This window comes from Aythya fuligula, chromosome 1 (assembly GCF_009819795.1).
Source record: "Aythya fuligula isolate bAytFul2 chromosome 1, bAytFul2.pri, whole genome shotgun sequence".
NCBI classification, from domain to species: domain Eukaryota; kingdom Metazoa; phylum Chordata; class Aves; order Anseriformes; family Anatidae; genus Aythya; species Aythya fuligula.
Window position 1 is genome coordinate 178,946,825 of NC_045559.1, and position 22,561 is coordinate 178,969,385.

Here is a 22,561-nt window from a genome sequence, read left to right on the forward strand (position 1 = left end):
TGAGTGACCATCCAGAGACAGGTTTAATGAACACCTTTATATAAAGTTTCTCAAAGAAAAAAAAAATCATGGTATTAATTTTGCATGTTTCTGTCATATGGTTACTTAAGAGTAAAGACAAAACAGTCAGGAAATATGAACTATGTCTTAGGCAGCTAAAAGTCTTACTAAACTATGGGCAGTTACATTTTAAAAGATGAGAGCACTGGGAAATGACTGGCAAAAGAACAGAAACAGTTATGCTCAAAAAAAAATAAATAAATTAAAAAAATCTTAGTAATTAGTGCTTTCTTTAAGTATTTTAATCCAAAACTCAACATCTGATAAGGAAAATAATCTTCAAACATCTAGAAGATGATAAAATTATGATAAAAAACCAACTGTGATTTGTCAAGACTGAATGTTGCCAGACAAATCATTTTTATAGGCTATAGTAATTAGTGGATGAAGAAAATGAGGTAAATGTTACTTTGAAGGTCAGAGTCTCACTCAGTTGGAGAAAGGAAACATAACCATATTGACTTCATTGTACTTATTAAAACAAGATGAAGATCAGCAGTTATACTTCAGAATAGTATTTCTATGAGCCTAATAAAGTTTTACCTGAAAAAAAATATTTTTTTTTCTTAGCATTTCGCATGACATGACAACCTGTTAAAATTAGTAGAAAGTTGAGTAATTCAGAAAGTTTTTGGGCGTTGAAAAGATTGTTTCTAAAACACAATTTATTTCCTTACTTTGTTAGTAATATAGAAAATATTTAGATTATTATTACTTTTTTTTTAATGCTGCCTGGTATCTGAAAAAAAAATAATAAAATTGAGATAGGGAGAGAAAGTGGGGAACAGTACAATACTTTTAGGGGAAAAACAACAAACAAAAAAAACCCCTCTTCACCTGATATTCAAAATAAAGAAGAACCTTGGCAATATTAGTGCCAGTTTGCCTGTATGCACAAAGATTTAACCCAAATTTTATTATATGTGTATTTTGATATATAATCTGTATCTTTTATGTGTATGTTTTCATTTGAATTAAAAGAAATTACTGCCAGGTTTTTCATTATTTTTCTTATATTATATACTTCAAGATTTACTTAGCAATAATATTACACTGTTAGTAACATGTTTGCTAATGCACATAACTAAAAATGTTTTAGTATGTAGAATGGAAAAGAGCAGTCTTTTACAAACTATGAGAGAGAAGATTTAGACTCAGGTGATCAAGAAGAATATGAAAGATCAGTGTGACACAGTATTGGCCAGCCTCATAAGCAATGATTTTGGTGAAGTCATGTGAATCTGTTCATCATTCATTCGCTCTGTCTTGAGGAAATGCCTCTGCTCTCAGGACAACATATGTCAAATCTCGTCTCAGGATGAGATTCTCCAACTGTTTGCTGTGTGAGCATTCAGTATGGTCTTGGACACTACTTCAGCCTCAAGTCTGGAGCTCTCTAGAGAAAAACCCAAAGAGTTATCATATCATGGTGAAATGATGTACATAGTAATTCAGATTGCAAGGATCCTTCTGTCCAACTACTCCCAGTACAAAGTTACATTAGATTTCTCAAAGTCTTAACAATGCCTTGTACAGGCCCATGAAGTAATGCAGGTAGAAAGGGTACAGACTGTGATACTTCTGATACTTCAGAAGTCTCTTCATTTCTCAGGTAGGTATGAATTTAGATTCACAGGTGTTCCCATAAAAATGACACTTTTTGGCGCAATGCGGTTGGTTTAGTGAATTAGTGATAGGAACATCAGAGGTAAGAGCATGCTGAAGCAGTAGTTAAACACAAGAAGGGAAGAAAACACCAGGTTTATCCAACTGGAAGTTTGTAGCTTGTTTGTGAGAAAATAATCAAAAATACTACTGGAAACTCAAATGTCCAGACTTGCATATAGGTTATATGCAGTGTTACTGTTCCCATGCTGCAGTTTGTAGTGAGAATGTGGGGCAATTATGAAAGTGAAATTTGCTTTTTCTGCAATGTGTGCAACATTTATTAAAGTGAATTGTTCCAGGGAGCATCTTTGCCAAGAAACTCTTTCAGGAGATAATTTAAGGAAAATGAGCACCAAAGAATGGAAATACGGGATGAATTCGCTAATTCAAATGGAAAATGCTTCATGGTTTCTACCCAGCAGGTAATGCATAGTTTATTGCATATAGAAATTACAGAGCTAGTTAAATTATTTCACTATTTTTGACATTCTGAAGATCTTTCCATTCCTTGTGATCTGAAATTGATACTTTTTGTGCTTATTTTACAGCATATTTCCACAGATTTTTGCCAGCATTTTTATGAAATCATTTTAGAAAATTCATGTTTACTAATAATCTCTTTCTCTCCTGAAAGTAGGGACTGTAATGAAAGCAACAGTGTTAAAATATATATTTAAAATATTAATGTATGTAGTTGCCAAAGTTTTAATACGAAGTATTCCTACGCTTCTCTTATAAAAGTATAGGCCATTTTTTTCAACAACATAATGGCATGAGATTTGCTAAGAGCTATCATAAATCATAGAATTATGGAAAAATTCAGGTTGGAAGGGACATCTGTAGGTCTTGTAGTCCAGCCTTCAGTTCAAAGCAGGGCTAGCTTTGATGTTAGATCAAGTTGCTCAGCATCTTGTACAGCTGCATTTTTAGCATCTCTGGGGATGAAGGTGCCACATCTTCTGTGGATAACCTGTGTCAGTGCTCAACCACCCTTATTGTAAAATGTTTTCCTTACAACTGAATGGGGCCTAAAACAGGACATAGTATTCTAGACGTAGCCTCACAAGTTCTAAGTAGATAAGAATAACCACTTTCCTCATCCTGCTGCCTATGCTTTTGCTAATACAGCTCAGAACATGTGTATCCTTCATTCCCATGAAGGCATAGCATTAACGCAGGCTCACCATCTCACTAAAAAGCTTAGTACTCCCTGCATGCAAGACTTTCAATTCAACTTCATTGCATTTCATGGAGTTCCTGCTGGCCCAGTACTCCAGCTTGTCTGGGTACCAAGTGTCATCCAGTATATCAGTCACTTCTTCCAGTTTGTCAACAGCAGGAGACTGGCTGATGGGACACTCATTGTGTCCCATCGTCCAGGCTATTGATGTATTTGCCATTTGTTAATACATGCAGTTGCTCTTCCCTTTCCTCTTTGCATGCCCTGAAAAGGCCTGCATGAAGGTTTGCTTCACAGTTGTCCCAAGAACTAAGGAGGACTGACTTGTAGATCCCTGGATACACTCTTCAATTATTTAAAAGATACACACATATATATTTTTTTCTTCTTAGTGCAGATGAAACAAGGCAGTTCTTTCTGAGGACATCTCTACAGAGAAGAGACATTTGGACAGAGGAACAACATACCGTGGTATTAATACTCATTTGTGTCCTCTCCAATCAAGAAATGTTTCACTGGGAGAAAGGGGCCTTCATGGGGCACAGCTCTTTGGCATCCCCAGACATGCCAATGTTGTCTGTTAATCACGAGCCTTTCCTGAATCCCACATCCATGCTTATCTGCTGCCCACACCATTTACATGTCCGTGCAAGCATATGCTCAGGGTGTAGACACAGATTGAGTTTTGCAGCTGTTTATGTGAGTCTAGATGTGTGTGGCACCTTCGTGCAGTGCAAAGATCCTGTTCATTGGTGCAGGTAGGGCAGAGGAGGGATCAAACACTCCCACCAGTTCTGCTGACCTGTTCTCCATGCTTGGCTATTCCTCAGCACTTAGTGAAAGCTTCAAGCCCAGGCCCCATATGAAGAAATATCTACCAGTAAAGACAGAATTGATGTGGGTGATGGGCTCTGGCCCCCTGCAAGAGGAGGAGATGGGCAGATTCTTGTTCCCTTGGCTCTAGTCCAAGGGAACATGATGGGCCTGCTGTGCTGTGCAGTTTTGTAACTGGAGTTGAAGAAGAGATTGTGGAATTAGTCAGGCTTTGCTTGTTTCAAGTACTCATTGGAAAAGAAATGATAAAATGATCATTGCTGGATCTAGTAAAAGAAAATGTTTGCTCGGAGGCTCTAGATGGCTTCAATCAAAATCAATGGAAAGAGGCTGGCAATAAAGCTATAAAACATTTCAGCTTTGGCCTTATTCCATGCTGCCCTATGGATGAGCACTCTCTCATACCTGATCTCAGCCAGCTTTACGTGAGAATGAAATAGAAATGAAGGACTTGATCCATGAACAGCTCTGTAGCAAACCCTTTTACCGTCCCAAGTCAGAATCTCAGGAAACTATGTTTTGTTAAAGGACTGTCCAGAAATAAAGGGGGCCTTCATGTCAGAGCGACATTTCTTTACCATGGCATCCCATCTGGGCTCTGGAAACCCCTGTTCCCCTGTGGAATTGAAGGTAGGTGAGTGCTTGCTCCTAACTCACTGCTGATGGCAGAGCTCAGCCTGGCAGCTCCCAAGCCAGCCTGTGTGCAAAGCGGCATTACCTCATATGTCACAGTGACATTTTGAAATGGTTGCATAATTACTTTGAGTGTTACACTCGGACTGGATGACAAGACTATGAAAACTGAAATTTGCTCCAGAAACCAATTGGATTTTTTTTTCTCCTTTGTAGCTTGAGGGTATACAGCAATCCAAAGAGTTACACCAAGAGGGAAAGTCACTGAAGAGGGGAGGAAATAGGTGACTTCAAACGCCCCACACTTTTCCTGGTTCCTCAAAGCCTGGAGAAAGGGCATGTAGCTACATGATTTCCATTACCATGATGGCACTACCAGTAGTGCCCAGCACATACATCACTGGTGGGTAATTTGGTGCAAAGCAGCCATCTCCCAACTGTGGAGCTGTTATAGGAGAAAAGACAGAGCCTTACTCAAAGATGCCATGTGCTTTAGGTCAACTTCTGCAGGATGTGCCATGTCTGGAGATAGCAGCAAGTGTTTTCATGCCCTTTTTGAGGGCGCGCCTGCTGCTCTCTGTCCAAAATGGTGTTTTTTGGAGCACAACAGTGCCCACCCTGAGGATCATGGCCTGTGCTTGGAGGGACACAGGGATCTGGTCCTGCCTGACCATCCTGAGCATGGTACCTGTCTGGGGCACAAGGGGCATTTTGTGCTGAATGATGGCCCCAAAATCAGGACATAATGAGGCTACGCTGTGAAAAGTGAAGTCAGTTCAGTGCAAAGTAGATGACCTTGGCTTTGAAAGGAATAAGGAGAAAAAGAAGTCTTTGTTACCTTTATAATAGATATTTACATTCAGGCTTCAGACCGTGACCCCCCGCTATCTGATCCAGACCTAAACTGCCGTTAGTTTTGGACCTCACAGGACCATGCTTATGATGAGCACCCTTTGAAGCGTGTGAGGACCTACCGAGTGGTTGGAGCTTTTACACAGAGTCTGTAGGGCAAAGATGAAAAATGGGTTTTGAGAAATGAATTTCTCACAGACACATAGAAAGCCCTTTAAGTATGGACTGTACTCCACACAGAAAAGAGACCACATTAAAAAGACATTTAAACCCCTGAAAGTCTTTTTGACATCTGACTTCAAAGGATCTCCCTCACAGAACTGCACCCGCAGTATCTGCCTCCTGATCATATGGCCAGGCATGAGGGAAGTTCAGCTGATTTCTCCCTCCGCTATACAATGGGGTGTGTTACAAAATGTAAAATTGGAAAATTATGCTGTATTATTAATCTTTTTATGTTAAACAAATGGATTCTTTATTTTCCACTGTATCTACTAGAAATGCAGACAGTGATGTACAAAATGAGTTTGGGAGCTAGAGGTTAGTGAGGTTATTTTATTTTATTTATTTATTTTCCAGGGATGGGGGAACCAATTAAGCATCCTTTCTGCTTTATCCACTGATCCTTCTGGGCCCTCTGATGACTGCAGTTCAGTGATGTGACCCCTGACAAGTACCCAGCTGGGTAGAAGATGCAAGAGAGAAGCCTGGGAAACAACTGACCTATCACACCCAGACAGTGTCTACATAAAGTAGAAATGGGAAAAATGAGGACACTGATGCTGGATTGTGTAAATAACCAACAAATACATTTGTTGACTGATCTGAAAACTAATTGAAATCAAGAATTGAATTGCAGGTCATGTTCTACTTTCCCCCACATCAGGATTTCTTCCTTGCCAAAACAAAATTTTGGGATGAAATGTCACCAAATGTTTTCCTCCTGAAGTTCTGAAATAACAGCCAAGAAAATGAAAAACCAGGCTGATAAAGCTGTCAGCTTTCTGGACATCTCTGACTCAAAAGGAAGCCCTGGTTGTTGCACTGCCTAGGTCATGAGGGGACGTTGGGTGTGCTGATGCCACGATTCTGCTGGCTTTGTGTTCTGCCTTGCATGTTCTCCTATGCCTTGCTCATCCTCACCTCCCAGCAGCACCCATCTCCCTGGAGCATCCTCAGTCCCATGCCTTGACAGGAGCTGGAGGACTACTGGGAAAAATTGGGAGGGACCAGCAACTGCTCAAGGGGTTACTGTGCAGAAGATTTTAGCTCAAAGTCAGGTCTCTTGAGAGGAAAAGACACAGCTGGCCAAGAAAAGTACACTTACTTTGCAGAAATTGCAGAACTGTCCACAAGGACCTGTGATGGCCAGTGCAGTGTCCTCGGAGCCATAGGAAGAAACCAAACATCTACCTTTAATTTTTTTTCAGCAGACAGAATTAGTACTTTGGTGTTGGGTGGAAAGTGAACCACCACCAATGTAGCTTTATTTATTTACATGACTTTTGTTATAAGTATCCAGAAAGTTAAATATTTCACAAATGTGAAGAGCTGATGCTCAGAAAGTATCTAAATGAACTCTTTCTGACAGTTAAGAAAACCCAGTTTTCATTTACTTTGGCCAGAGCTGTTTAACAAATTCTGTCAATACTCAGAAAGTCACCAGTCAAACTGAAATGGCATATCTATATCTATCTATTTATGTATCTATATTGTTGACTAATGATTTACCAAAATAAACATGACATCTTCTTCCCAGGGGGCATATAATTCATTTAGGTGTTTGTGGGAGGTTTTTATTTCTTCAATTTTCTCCTTTTTTGTGGGATTTGGGCTTCCCCGGGAGGCAGGTTGTTGCCTTTTGCATTGCTGGTGATTTGGTCTTCCAAGCTGGGAGATTTATCACCTCCTTCTCCGGATGGGTGCAGCAGAGCATCCTTTTTGGTCCACCTTCCCCAGGAAGGAGGTTGCTATCAGCCCGAAATTGTGGGGATCGTCAAACCAGTGTCAGGTAGGTGTCTTGCTTGACTTTGAACTCTGTGTTTGGGCAGGTTTGGAAGCAGGCAAGGGTCATTTCATTATCCGTGTTTACAGTTATCATTTACACTGTCTTCAAGCATGCCAGGCAGTTGACTGAATGTATTCAGATCTGTGGCTCATTCCCAGAGGAGCTGGCGATCTAATTTTGGGCAGGTGGGCTGAAAAAATAGGAGATGATTTTGCGCAGAGAAGCAGCCCTCTTTCTGCTTCTCTAAAACTGCCCAGCCATTTGCCCATATTAACCCCTTCTGAGTGATGCCACAGACTTTGTCGCAGCACTCACATAATGGCAGGAGGGTATTTACTGGCAGTTTCCAAAGTTGGTAAATTCAGGGTGGAGCAAGTGGTGAAAACATTCTCCTGGGACTCTTCCCTTTGAGCTGAAATGGAGCCCAGCCTAGAAAAGGGTTTAGCAGGTGGGGTACAGAATAAGCACCATATGGAGCAGGGAACCGACCTGATATGTAGCCTCTAATGGGTTATTTAGCAAATTTAACCAGCGTGCTCCCCTCTTCTTACTGAGGTGCTGCTCCATGGGGGCTCATGCCAGGCTGAATCAGGTGCTGGGAGGGATCTTCTATGTCTTGGTCTCACCCCCATGCTAACAGGAGGGCAGGGAGCTGCCGGTCCCATGCCAAGCACCAAACAGGAGCTGGGTTACATGACCCCTGAGCCACTCAGCTGCAGATTCCAGGGGGAGCAGAAAGTATACTGGGAAAGGGAGTGGTTATCTTGAACATGATCTTCCTCCAGCAGAGCAAAGCTTTGCTTCAGCCTTGCCAGTGTGGAATAGACCCATAACTTTAAATCATATCAGGGGTTGATTGTGAGTTTAAGTATATGTGGTGAACATTTAAGTCCTGTGCAAACAAAGACCAGACAGGGGCCAAGACAAGCTGACGCATGAGCAGCCATGTTGTTCCTTCTCCAGTCCAAGAACTGGATTCTTTCACAAAACCCTCGGTGTGGCAGTGATAAAAAGATGAATATTTGACATAGCTGTAAGATAACACTCTGACGCCCTAGTAAACACAAGTGAATTAGTGCTTATGAAAGAAACCCTATGACGTGGTTTGTTGTAGCAGCAGCGAGATGGATGCCATGTCCTAGAAGGCCTCTTCCAGCCTGCTCTTATCACTTGTTGGTACGGACTCATGGGGATACTTTCAGTAGGATTTGGGTTACTGGCTTGCTTAGATGCTTTTAAAAATCTCACCTTACCATTGCTATGTCATGCATGCAGTGTGTTGGAGCTACTCTCGAAAAAACAGATCTGGATCGTATTATCCCTCCCTCCATCTTCCTTTCCTATCAGGCCAAATTGTCATACCTCTGTGTGCACTGGATTATAACTTATGCTACAAATGCTCCCCAAAAGTCAGCACAGCTACTTGAGGAACAAGCAGGGCTTTGCATCCTGCCCTCTGCTCGTGGGGGGTCTTCACAGGTAGTAGGCATGACAGGGACTGAGTGTGGAGAAACTTTGAATCTGTCTAGGCTGTAGTTTGTAGAGTGTTACCAAGAAGCTCAGATGGGAGAGTTTACCAGAATAAATGCAATTTGGAAATTGAAATAGATGGAATTTCAGTATCCTCTGCAAATTGGCGTATCGGACTCCTACAATAGCTTGCAGAGCCCTTGTCCCTCCCAATGCATAGCTGGTTCTTACTCCCCGAACTTGATTTGTTAACATGTCTGCTGTCAAAGGGTCTGTTTCTTATTTTTGTTGAGTTATACCTTGAATGTGTCTTTTTTTGGCTACTTATGTTCTCGTTTCTGCACAGCGGCAGCCAAGCAGGGGCCCAAGCACTCATTCCTGGCCCTCAGATTTATTCCCATCGCTTTGATGGGTTGAGTCTGGTGCTGCCTGTATCGCAGAGCACCTGGATGTGGTGATCACAGGCGTTCATTGGCACAGCGATCTCAGCTGTGGAAACAATTTTGCTGGCAGCGGAAGCCCAGTCTCACTGGGGAGGGGCCCATATTTCTTGTTTGAAGTGTGTGAAGCCTCATCACTGCTCTGTTATCAGACCTGCTGGAATTTTTTTCCTTCCCTCTCTTCTAGGTCCATCTTCCACTCCCCTCCACCCCGTCCTACCCCCAAATCTTATTTTAGTTCTGCTTCTTTTCAAAGTCCTTAATGTATCTTTTCTGGCTCATTTCTCTGTAATCTCTCCCCTGTTTTTTTTCTTCACCCATTAGTTCTTCCTTTCCTGTGCTCCTCTGCTGCTTCCATTTTCTCTGCCCCTCCTCTTCATTTTGCAGAGGCCTCCCGTTCTTCTCCCTGTGTCCCCAATCTCATTCCTTCTCCAGAAGCTCCCTAATTTGCAATTGCATTAATGGGGTATATCCCTTGGAAGGAGACCTCCCTCTGTCTTTGGGGGTGCTGTGAGCTGCAGGTCCAAGTGGCATTACTGCTGTTAATATTTTATTGATGAGTGACACAAGTGACATGGGACCTGTGGTGCTAAGCAGCACATAGTGGGCAGTAGGAGACAGCTCTCACAGACCAAAAAGGATGACAGCCCTGCTGTTACACATGGACAACGGGGGCTTTCAGAAAATAAGGGTAAACTCACTAAGCTGTATAAGGACATAAAGGTGCAGATATATATTTTCTCCCCAGCCTGAAATCCTTCTGCATGTTAACTGTCTAATTCCATTTAGCCTATTGATTTTACTGGCGTATAGGAATGACACCCGTATAGAAACCATGGAGAACTTTGCTCAGGGGGACTGGTCAGGGCCACACAGAGTTCAAGACCATCAGCTTCTCTCTTCAGTCTCATGGGGAGAATGAAAGTTCAGCACAATTTCAGAGAAGGAGAGAAAATGGGAGAAGAAACAATGACACTTAATAAACTGTGCTCCTCATGCTGTATCTGACTCTGGCTCAAGGACCTGGAATGAAAAGCTTATTTTCCTGAGGCATGGCTCAAGCTGACATTAGTAGCTTGGTCCTCATATTTATGGTATTCCAGAGAAGTACTCACGAAACTCCATGTTAACTTCAATAGTACATTGAGACAGAAGACTGCAGTGAACTAACCATGAATATCCTTATTCACATTCTCTTCCTTTGAGTAATTCTGATCTACTTTAGATTTTATGTCATCTCCCAGTCAGCAGGGTTTGATGTTCAGGTTTTTCTATCAACACGCGGCTGTATTGTTTCCCATTCCTTGGAGGACAGTTGGTGCTTTGCCAGTGGCTAAGTGGACCTGCTGATCTTGAGAGCAGCGAAATGGTTAATTTGATAATATTTAACTTGCCAAATCCTTAATAGAGGTAAGGTGCTCAGGAGTTGAACAGGGCAGCGTGATCTCCCTTAGCTATCATTTCAGGATGCCTGCAGAACCAGGAAGACTGTGTATCAGTTTACACTCAGCTTGGTAATCTTGCATGGGGCCTGTTTGTGTCTCTTGTGCTGAAGGCTGAATGTAAAATGAACATTGTTAGCCAAGAAAGCAAATAAAGGGAACTATTTCCCAAGGCATTTTACTCTGTTTATTTAACGCCTCTGAACAAACCCCTTTCCACATCCTCTGAACCTACTGGCCACTTCAGATAGCTCCATTTCCTGCTGGGTGAGTTTTTTCTAAAATGTTTATTCAGCTCCAGGAAATGATGATTTCCTGAATATTCTGAAACTTCATATTTTTGTTGTATCCCTGTTTATTTAATAGGCTTACTTATTGTGCAAGTGTGCAAAGCACAGCAACACCCCTTACCATGTAACTGCAAGGAAGTAGTGGAACTAGATGTAGTACATCAAAAACCAGTTTAAGTGAAACTGAATCTGTTTTTGCTAATTTATACACTAGTGTATTTCCGTTAGCATGCGTAGTTACTTCTTATTTATACTGGTCTTAAGGAGCTCAGAAGTAGGCTTTTAAATTTCTCCTACTCTTTAAGAAAAAATGCCTAAAATTTAAGCTAGTGAAGAAGAATTAATTATCTTAAAGCTCGAGATTTTATAATTCACAGCTTATATTAATGTCTGCTAGTTTTCTTTAAGCAGGAAACCAGTGGAAAGCACCACATGTTTTCCTCACCCTACACTGGGACTAAAAATAAGAAATGCTTATTTTGCAAGGTCAAAGCTAGTGTGCAGCCAGCACCCCAGCCCAACATGGATTTCACTAAAGACATTGAAATTTGTGCACAGTCTTATTGAAAAGGCCATAATACTTTATGTACAAGGATGTGAACCAGAAGTAACTATGCTGAAATGAGAAGTACTTCTTTAAGGTAAATCAAATGGGACTGGTCCCAAAGGGAATTAAAGAATTACATAGCCTTGCCATTAACCCTGGTCCAAGCCAAGTTTGTGTCCCATGCTTCCCTCTTCTCCTTTCTTGTCTACTTTTTGTTAACCTACATCTGCTGGCACTATCAGCTGTGACTCCATTGGCTTTTTAGAAGCAAAACAGGTAGTTCATGTCTCTGCTGAGCATGAGAGAAAGGCAATGTGGGCATGCTGCACTGCCATGCCCTAAATGAGGACCACTAATAGCACCAACTAAAACTTGCCCCATCCTTACCTGGAACTGCTACATTCAGAGAAACCACATCCTTCCATTACCAGCTACGTCTCCATTTGGAAAGGACTTTGAAGGGAGGAACAGCCTGAAAATTAGATCTTTCTTTTAGGAAGCATCCCTTTGTCTGTTTTGCTCCAGAAACCAAGCTTTCGTCTCCTATGAGTCATTTGTTGTTACTCCTATAGTGCCTGTGGTGGGGAGGCTGGGTGCTTTACTCCCCTTTACAATACTCTTTTTAGATTTTTTTCCTTCCTTCCTTCCTTCCTTCCTTCCTTCCTTCCTTCCTTCCTTCCTTCCTTCCTTCCTTCCTTCCTTCCTTCCTTCCTTCCTTCCTTCCTTCCTTCCTTCCTTCCTTCCTTCCTTCCATTTCATTATACAACCCACCATATTCATCCATTATTTTTGCCTGATTTAGGTGGAGCCATGCTGCTGATGGGCTACTGCCAGGATGTCCCTATCAGTGACAGACACTGAACCCATCACTAGAAGAGGCTTGCTTTTGGATCACGGCATGTGAAGCAATACAATGCCCCTGCACCTCTAAAACAAACATTCCTGCTTTTGACGCCAAATATTTGATATCCACATTGCTGAGTAATCTCTGAGGATGCCATTCCTGCCAATGTTACCTCCTCCCTGAGCTCTTCTTGTGTAACTACCACCAGACAGGTGAACTCTTTAACTCTTTTGCTGTAATTGATTTTGAGCAGGCTTGGACTGTTTTTTTTTTTTTTTTTTTTTTTTTTTTTTGGTTTTGTTTGGTTTGTTGTTTGTTTGTTTGCTTGTCGGCTTTTATTGGTAACATGTGGGGAAAGTCCTTTGGCACAGCAGAGTTTCGGTCTTGGAGTTTTTCAGCACCTCTCTGCAGCCAGCCTCTGGTAATGTCAGCCATAGGTAGATATAGGTGATGCCCTGTTGCCATTTCCACATCTACAATGAACGCAGCTCAGTGGGTTTTGCCTCATTTGGAGAAGTTTCAAAACAGAAATTGAAAGGGAAGAAATGATCCAGATAAAAGAGAAGAGGGAAATGGACAAGTAAAGCATTTCTGAGGGGGGGGCTCAGCAGAACCAGAGCTGGCACAGACAGTTTTCAGTGTAATATAGCTTCAAACAACTTTCATTAACCCTTCTGTGGTGGAAACATCAAAGGTATGAGAAAGGTGAAAAACTAAACAGGGGAACTCAGTCAAATGCATAAAGTACTTGACACCACAACTCTCAGGAAAACCCATGAGAAGTGCTTGCAGAATTTCAAACTGTGTTTTTCCTTCTGACTTGATCTTTCCTCTTCTTATCCATCAACATCTCCATTATTTTTTTTTTTTTCTCTGTAACTTCAGCCTTTGATTAATTCACCTGACTTCCTTGAGTGACCTGCTTTTTGCCTTTGCAGCAGGGTACTTCTCTACCTTTCTCCTGTCTACCATGGTCAGACAGAGCTGCAACAACTTTGTCTTTTCAGGATCCTTTTTCTTCCTACCTTTTCTGCTTCACCATAACTCTGATATGAGTCCATCAGCTCCAAGAGCCTCTTCCCCAGCTTTAGCAGAAAGCTGCACCATCCCAAGAGATTTGTTATGTGTTAACTCTCTTCAGGCTGGTGAAGTTGTCAGAGGAGGTAGGGGACCCGTTGAGAATGATTTTTACCTCCTTTAGAAATTTTGGCTACTTGGCTTTTATTATCACTTCAGTCAAAGCTGCTGGGAGACATTTGCAGCACCAGGTTTAAACCTGAAATTTCATGAGAAAAGTCTACCCCAGGCTACTATTGCATTTGTAAAGTAAGCTGCTAGGTGCTAGAAAAGCAAGAGAATAACACAAATAAATAGGTTTAAATTAACTCCAGGTCCTATACTAATGCATGATGACATTTACAGCTGCCTTGGCTTACCCTGCCATCTTCTGGTGATACCTGCTGCAAGATCAAAAGTTAGAGGTGAAATGAGATGAAATATTTTATTACTAAGAACACAAGGGTTGGCTCCCGTCCAATAGAACAGTTTCCTTAAATAACCATTTTTAATATACGGCACCATATAAGATTCCTGCAATAAATGTTAGGATTTTAGATTTTGATTTAACTTCTTTCAATAATGTATTTATTTTACTGAATGATACTTCAGTAGGCTGCAGAAATGTTTCTGGCCTGACAATGCCTGCCCTGGCACAGGCAAATAAAAAATGTACCACTCATGTCTCTATCATTATAAAGCAACCAAGGCTATTGAGGCAGCCAGAGTGGTCGACTGGCCAAGTATTCAAGACTGTGACTACTTGGTTTCCAAATCTTCAGATGCTCAGTTGCAAACTGCTTCTCAGCCATCCAAAACCGGACTATTTGACACTTTCCACAACAAAACCACCAATCCATGCTCCAATTCTCTCACTGTGTCTCCCAGCCTAATAACTGTAATGATTTTCTTTTTGCTGGTTTTCCTGCTTCTTTCCATTTCTGTTTGCATCCTGTCCAGACTTTGTCTGTTTGTCTGCATGGTTTTGCTCATTGACTGGCCCCCTATACTTCTTCTTTACAAAGGCTTCAGCACTGGCCATCCCTTAAGGCAGGAATTGAGTTTGAATTTTTCCTTTTGACATTTAAAGTGCTGCTGGTTTGGAAAGTCCCCCCCTCCCCCTTTACCCAGAGGAAAATTTGGACTTTTTATTGGAAAACCAAAAAATACCCAGTGTTTGGCAACAAAGGGATTAGTCATGTCTCAAACCTACAGGCCATCAGGCCATTCTTTAATGCTCACCAAAAATGTTCACTTTTTTTTTTTTTTTTTTTTTTTTCTGAAAATGGTCAGTTGCCATAAACAGACGTTTGGGTGTTTTTTTTGGTGTTTCCACAAAATGTAGAAAATATTCATGGAAAGCAGCTGTTGTGGGTTAAAAAAAAAAAAAAAAAAAAAAAAAAAAGAGTAATCACATAAAAGTACTCATTTTACCATTCAGTAGAGAAGTTTTGATGGAAAATTTTGACCAGCCTTGCTTTAAGACCTTTTATGGTGCTGTGTTATGAAAGGATTAGATTTAGACACTCTATCTGGCTTCTTCACTTATTTCTATTTATCCTTCATTATGTTAGTCTCTTCATTAGCCTCAGGTCTGTAATTCCTTCTCTTTTGATATTTACAGCATTTATTCTCTTGTTTTATCTGAAATGTTTTTCTTGCTTCTGGTTTCCTTTAATTGACTGGGCATCTTAGTTATGTTTTTTGTCAATATGCCTAGTTTCTTCACAGCTGTCCAACTCTGCTTTTTAAGGTTGCTCTCAAGGTCTGCTCTTGTAGCGTGGCACAAGGTCTTTAGGGCACTATAATGCTGCAGATCTTTGTGGGTCCTTCAGTGTGTCCCAATGGCACAAAGCTCCCTGGCATCCTTGAAGCCCCTTCATCCTGGGACTTGGCAGCACACTCAGATTTCCATCATCCTTGGTATTTTACTATTGAGGAACTTCTAATTTATAACAACATTGTAATTACCAATTGCAGGGGCTGCCACTTGAAGATACTGCATTATTGCCCATCTCCATGTGATGATGGCTTCTGGTAGCCCATGAGGAAAAGCACCTGGGAGATGCAGGAACTGGGGCTTCAGGAAGACAGAGACACTTGAATTGGAGACATTTTCAGATTCCTCCACAAATGACCTATAACAGTGGTGTTCAGAAAGCAAGCACAGGGTTATATCTATGTCAAAATTGCATGCTAATGTTTTTCTTTCTTTAATGCATTGAAGGTCTCCAGGGAAATGGCAAGTTAATTTGGCTGATTGGGTTTTTCCCCTCCCTGAATATGTGTTTACCAGAACCAGGACTAATTAGCTCTCCAGACAGTATGTGAATGCAAACATATCGGCTTTTATTTTCCTTCCCCTAACTCCCATCTGATCTCACTCAATTACACCTTCAAGCAATGACTACATTAAGAAGTCTACTGTCGGTCTGTGGAGCTGAGGAGCTGGGGATGCAAGGGAAGGGTGGTTCGCTGCGATTCGCAAGGTCGTGGTGGACAAAGCTGATGCCCACAGGATGCTGTAATGGCAGGTCTGAGTCTCCACAACGTGTCACCTGAGGCTGTTTTAATTCTAGCTCAGAAACAAGTGTAAAATCCCATCAACTCATTTTGCCTATACCCAGCCACACTTCTGATGCACTGAGGAAAGTGTCACTTTTCTCCCCAGGCTGTCAAAGCCCCGAATCCACAGTTGCAGGCAGGGTAACAAACCTATGTGGAGCATCAGTTCAGATAAAAAGGAGAGTTTTCTTCATGAAACCAGACAAATAGAGGCTATGTGGGCTCTGCCTTTGTTTCCAAACTTGCCAGCATCATTGTGTGCCCAGGCTGAACACTGACCCAAAATATTCTGTGGGCAGAGTTTATGGTTGAGCCTGGTCCCATTGTGCCCCCTGGAGCACCCGTTGCTACAGAACAATGAATTTTGCTGCAGCAGCAATGGTAATATTTGAGGTACAAGTGACCAGATGGTGGGAGGTTTCTAATAACTGAGGATGCACTCTTATCCAGTGCCTGTACCAGAGAAAAGATATTTTTGGCATCCCTTCCTAAACATTCTTCTTAAGACAGGCAGAGAGGCAGAATGGTGCTGGTGCACATCCAAAGTACCTGCTGGGAATGACTGAATGATGCGAGATTCACAGCAGGGTCATGAGATCAGACCCTGATCCACAGCGAACCACTCTGGTCTGTAGCAGGCGTGCGTCATCCCTGCGTGGAAGCGGTAGGGACTGCAGGCATATAGGCTGACCGTGGTTATTAGCACTATTTATGTGAGGTGCAACTGTCAGTTGAGTGTCTATGATGAAAGAAAATGCAAAACCCCCTGATTTTGTCTTGTTTCAGGGAGAAATAGCTTGCTGCAGGTGGCGAATCGCAGCGTGCCTGGCTGGAGGCTCTGATTGTCCTGCACACAGCACAGGGAGCCGGCAGCCTTCCAAGGCATGGCACAAATCAGCACTGGTTCATGCTGCAATGCTGCAAAACCAAGCATGATTAAGAAAAGTTTGATTCTTTATTTTTCTGTCCTATGGGAAGATGGCACAGTCATCTTTACATTAAGTGTTCTCATCAGATTGAGTTTCCAAGACATCATGATCTTATCTAGTCATGTGAAGCACACGAGAGGAGGTGTCTAAACCCCTGCATGAGGAACTAAATAGCTGTCCTATGAAAAAGTGCAAGAAATCAGCGCTAGTGAAGGCTGTGCTAAAATGCTAAGAGCCAGCATAGCCTTATGGCAGGAAGAGCTGCTCAAAAAAGCAAGCTGGCCATGGCTGAAAAGAACGGCCAAGGAAAGTGATGCACCCACAGCACTGGGGTGTGCTGATCTGGCGGAGGCAGGAGGAGATAACGGTGAGGAGACAGACCCTGCTGAGTATGGATCCAAAAAAAAATTAATTTAACTTTGCTAACGTAGTTTTAAAATCAGATTTTCCTACCTTGACACTTTTCAGTGTTTCCTTCACTGTGATTCCAGCGCACTGAAACATAAATAAACCTGCAAAGAGATTAATTGGAAAAAAGGGAGGTGTTTGTGAGAAATGTATGTTTTTAATCGTAGCTTATGTTCTGGGACAATCCTTCAGCAGTTCTGCCTTCCGGCTGTGGATTTCCCCATCCTATCTATGACAGGATCTCCTAATAAATCCCAGGTTTCAGGGTGAAAAGCCCTTCTGTGCTTTAGGTGGGCTTGCTTTAAGGGAAAGATGCAGGCAGATCCTCCTGAACCCCACATCTGTCTTCTGCCACACCATCCTTTCTGGCTTGAAAAGTAATTAGCAGCAAAATAAGTATAGCAGAAGAAAAAAAAAAAAAAAAAGTAGAAAAAAAAAGTGTAGCTAAGGGCTTAGCGCTTGAGCCTGGCTTTAACGTCCTATTGGGGCTAATGAGAGAGGGTATTCAGAGCTCTCAGTTGTGGTTTGGGGCTGTGGCAGGCACATACCACACTCCTTATGCCTGTTTGATGGCTGGAAAATTATTACTAACCTAGAAGGTCAAAGGCTGGGCTTTAAAAAATAAACACAGAGGTGGAAAATGGGGTTTCTGTGGAGTCTGGGAGCTCCATGTAGGCACAGCAAGGGCTCCGTGAGGACCAGACACTGTGTGTTGTTGCATGCTGCCTGCAGAGGGGAAAGACATCGCCCCTTCACTGGGTTAATGCAAACAGGAGATAGGTGGGAGGTGGATTTGGCATGGTCTCTGACAAGTGTGAGCCGAGATCTCTTCTCAGGCTGGTTATGCCTTTGACCAGGAAATAAAGAGCAATATTTAGGGGGCAAATGCTCTGAGAACAGGCAGGGCTCCACCTAAGGAAAGTCTTATTATAAGGATTTGAAATGTAAATATTAAGCTGTAAGACAAACCCTGAAAAACTAGGTAATAATTCTAATTTTTCAGTTCCTTTTCCCTTCCCGAATAAATTATTATGAAATTTATATTCAGTAGATCAGTAAATGAGAGAACTTTTTTCAAAATGGGATTTAAATGCCTAGATAAATCTGGTAAGACATTACCCTTCTGAAGTCTGCAAGATGTTCCTTGGCATGCTGTTTGTTACTTAGCACAGCCATTAAATGTGGTTTATCTTTGAAAGGGGAGGGGGAGATTAATGAGACCACCAGAGGTGATAAATTAGCTGACCATGATGAGGTGCACTTGCAAGACAGCTACCGTGGTGAACAGTTTTGTGAAAACAAGAAGTATTAAAACTGCATCCCTGGGGAGGATGAAAGTGTTATGACTACAGGTAGGGTTTCTGCTACAGGGGTTGCAATGGGCTCTTTACATGGGAATGGGATTTTTATGGGACCCATGGGAGTCCTATAGGTCTTATGCCTTCATGAGGCTAGGGTCCTATCCTGGGATCCTACACTTACATGTTGTACAGGGCTAAGGTACCACATCTCTATAATGCTGGGCATGGCACTTTGGCAAGCTACTGAGAATATTGGTTTCAAAGGTTTCAGCTTTAGCTATAGTTTCTCGGGGTTTCTGAGTGACTCACATTTGGCAGAGCATCAGAGCCTTTGGATACCCTTGAAAATGACTGAATACAAGAATGTAACATTGGCCTCACTGAAGCTAAGTCACATAAACACATTTAATTTAAATGAAATAGACCTTAGAAGATAATCTGGTGAAACTAGTGCATAGCCCTGAATACATATGGGTGGACATCAAAGTTTTCCAGTGATGAGTGCAAGAAGGCCAGTACGTGTTCAGGGATTAGGGGCAAAAAAGCCATGGAGGTTAGGACAGGGTTTTCTGCCTCCACTAAGGCCCTGCTTCCCATTCAATTTTGGACACAAAAGCTACAATTACCGCCCGCTCCTCAGGAGGGCTGGTGTCTAGTACTGAGTAGTGTGAAGATATCACCAGATGTTGCATGTGTTAAGTGCCATGATGCTGTCTAATCCCTACTAATTATATGGCAGTCACCTTTGGTTTGAGTGAGGTAGACTTCAACAGTCTAACAGCAGATTTGTCCCCAGCACCAAAATATTTAATTAGGGGCATGATTATTTGTTTTATAAAACAAACAAACAAAAAAACAACACTATGGCTCTGTGTTGCAGACTGATTGCAAGAGGTTGGTTGAGACCCCTTAATGAGGACAATGAAGTGACTTTTGTTCTTTTTGGGGGATGAATTAATAAATGCATCAAAGAATGGTGTTCTGGGGGAACTAAAACTGCCTACTGATCTGAGCCGGATTCAGAAAAAAGCTTTGAGTGCAAAAGTCGGGGAGAGACTTTTTTTGAAAAAATATTCTTTTGCTATGTACATTTTCAAAACAAGACTTCTTTCTGAATTGGAATGCAAGGCAAAGGCTTTTGTTTCCAAAACTAAAATAAAAATTGTAACAGTTTGGACTGACTGGAAAGGGAAAGTGTGAATTCAGATTATGCCAATACTTTTCCCTGACTAAACCATGATTGCCCATTTCTGCCTGTGGCTGAGTGGTGCCTGAGAGTTTGAGGGCTTGGGGGAAATCAAGGGTGGCCCAGCAAGGATTTGGCTGCCCGAGCCTATTGGAAGAGCTCAGGCAATATCTTTGGAGCTGACCCAGGCTCACCTATCCCAAGCTGCCTTTAAGATACAAGGTAAAAAATGTCAAATGTCTGGAGAACAGTGTCAACCGTATCTGCTGTCTGGTCCTCAGATGCACTGATGGAAAAATCCCTCCTCTCTGGGATCCTTCTCAGCCGCCCAGCCTGGTGGTACTTTTCCTCCCCCTCAGTGAGGGGTCCTGGTCTACTGCAGAGAGGAAAACATCTGTCCTTCCTTTGCTGTCCCTCCAACCATCCATTCCCTGATGGTCACCAAAAAGTTTCACCTCTGTTGCTACTTAGTCTTGAGTTAGCTCTGGATACTCTGGGCTGGGGTAAAACAGCATTAGGAAATAGCAGAGGGGCTGCAGGATTTTGTCATTGGGAGAGCAGGCAGAGGAGCAGAAGGAAGCAAAAAAATGTGTCTCATTTGCTAGTAGGGTTGGTTGGGAGGCAGGATGCTGTGCCATACCCTGGAGAAGGGAAGAAGGACTTTGGTGCCTCAGTGCACCAATGTCATACAAAGGCAACAAACTGGAAGCCCTGGGAAATTAGAAAAGATGTGATTTTGCAGGAGGAGTGACTGTTAGCAAGTATAGGAAGTATCATAGTGATTCAGATCAAATCTCTGTCTAGTCTGGTAGAGAGCTTTTGTCAGTGGTCAGCAGTGGCTGGATGCCTAGGGTAGAGGGTCCAAGTGTATGTGCTGCTTTCCCAAACACTCAGTGTCCAAACATTTGCAGCTCCTGAGGCATAAGTGGCTGTTGCACACCGTGAATTTTTATTCCATAAACATGATCAGTTTTCCCCTGAGTCCATATACTCTCAGCATCTACAGTTTATGTGCACACTCTGTGCTAAAACACCTTATTTTCCTGGTTTTGATTCAACCACCAGCTGCAAATTCAAGGGTTAGCCTTGGAGCTCTGGCACTGCAAGAAGCAGTGAATGGGCATTTCCAGCTCACCCTCTCCATGCTACTCGTAATTACTTGATTTTTGACTGAATCAAACACTTTCCTCCGCTCCCAGGTCTTTTATTTTCCAGTCTGGAGTATTCTAGGGCTTTCAGCTGCTTCTTGTGTGCAAACCACTGTGTACCTTTGACCCTCCTTGTTGCTTTTCTCTGAACTTCCTCCAATTTCCACTATGTCTTTTTTAAGATGTGGGGGTGGAAGAACAACCAGGACTGTACAAAGTGTTCGTGATGCAAGCATATCATGGCTTCATATGGTGGAAAATGCTGCTGAGTTAGCTTTTGGCTCAGCCGCACCGCTCTGAACACTACCACAACCAGAGCAGGATAAGGAGCTGTGACTCCTCCTTTCTGGGAAAGGGCAGAGTGGTCCCAAAAAGTGTGGAAACCTGGGCTGAGGAGGCCTGTTGATCTGGTGGGCAGAGCCTCTGCAGATTAGTTCTGTAGGAGATAGAGAAAGACAGGACAGCAACCAGGCCTCTGTTCCTGCTCCTCTGAAAAAGCTAAAAGTTCTCTGGTCTGTAAGTTGGGATATAAATGTACATTTCCTGGTTAATGGCTGGGTACTCTGCTCAGGGGCAAAGTAGATGGGGTACATAAAGAGCTGTTTGCCAAAGGGCACGGGCTAGAACAAGGCTGGTTTGATAAAAACAGTGGACTTGGGAGGGGGCCTGGGAGATGTCTGGAGGCAATGGAGGGCAGGCAACTGCTTGAAAAGTAGGTGGTTTCTTTGGACCTGGTTTTGGAATCTAAGAAAGGGACATTTATACAGGCCACTCAGAAAACAAGCTTTGGGTTAGGATTGCTCCTTCTCCAGTTAGTGGGGGAAAAGGGAGAAAGAGAGAGAGAGAGAGAGAGAGAGAGAGAGAAAGGAAGGAAGGAAGGAATGAAGGAAGGAAGGAAGGAAGGAAGGAAGGAAGGAAGGAAGGAAGGAAGGAAGGAAGGAAGGAAGGAAGGAAGGAAGGAGGGAAGGATGGAAAGAAAGAAAGAAAGAAAGAAAGAAAGAAAGAAAGAAAGAAAGAAAGAAAGAAAGAAAGAAAGAAAGAAAGAAAGAAAGAAAGAAAGAAAGAAAGAAAGAAGGGATGCAAAATGAACCCTGTTACCAGGGACTTCATTGTCATAACAGTTCATACCAGTGTTAGTCAGAATTGTCCATCTTCTACCTACAGTGAAGCAATGAATGTAACCCCTAGAAAACTGTCTTGTTTGAGGTGTCTTTGCTGTAAGCAGTAATTTCTCTGGTATCAGCTAAAGGAACAGAAATGCATTTTAATATTTTAGTCTAATTTATCCCACTCCCCAGCATGTAAAACACATGCCATAGAGCTAAAAATCACTTGTCCAATGAATGCACTGTCTTGGTAGTTACCTATGTAAAAATGCTGTTTGGGGTCAACTCATTCTAAAATGAGTAAGGCTTCTAAAAATGGATGCAAATATTTTTATTTACCCCAAGGTTCGAAGTCCTCAGGATGCCTGGTCTAACTGTGTCATCTCTGACTTCAGCAAAGCTTCACCAATATGCCCCCAGCTCCTTGCTGTATTTGTCTCATAGGTATATTTGCCAAAGGCTTTAGCTCTGTGTTTGTGGCTCAGTTTATCAAAAGCAGAGCCAACACAAGCAGTTGTAAGGGTGGGGCCACATGCTAACATTTCAGTACTTACAATTTCTGTTTCAGATTAAAAAGAGATTCATTCCTGCATT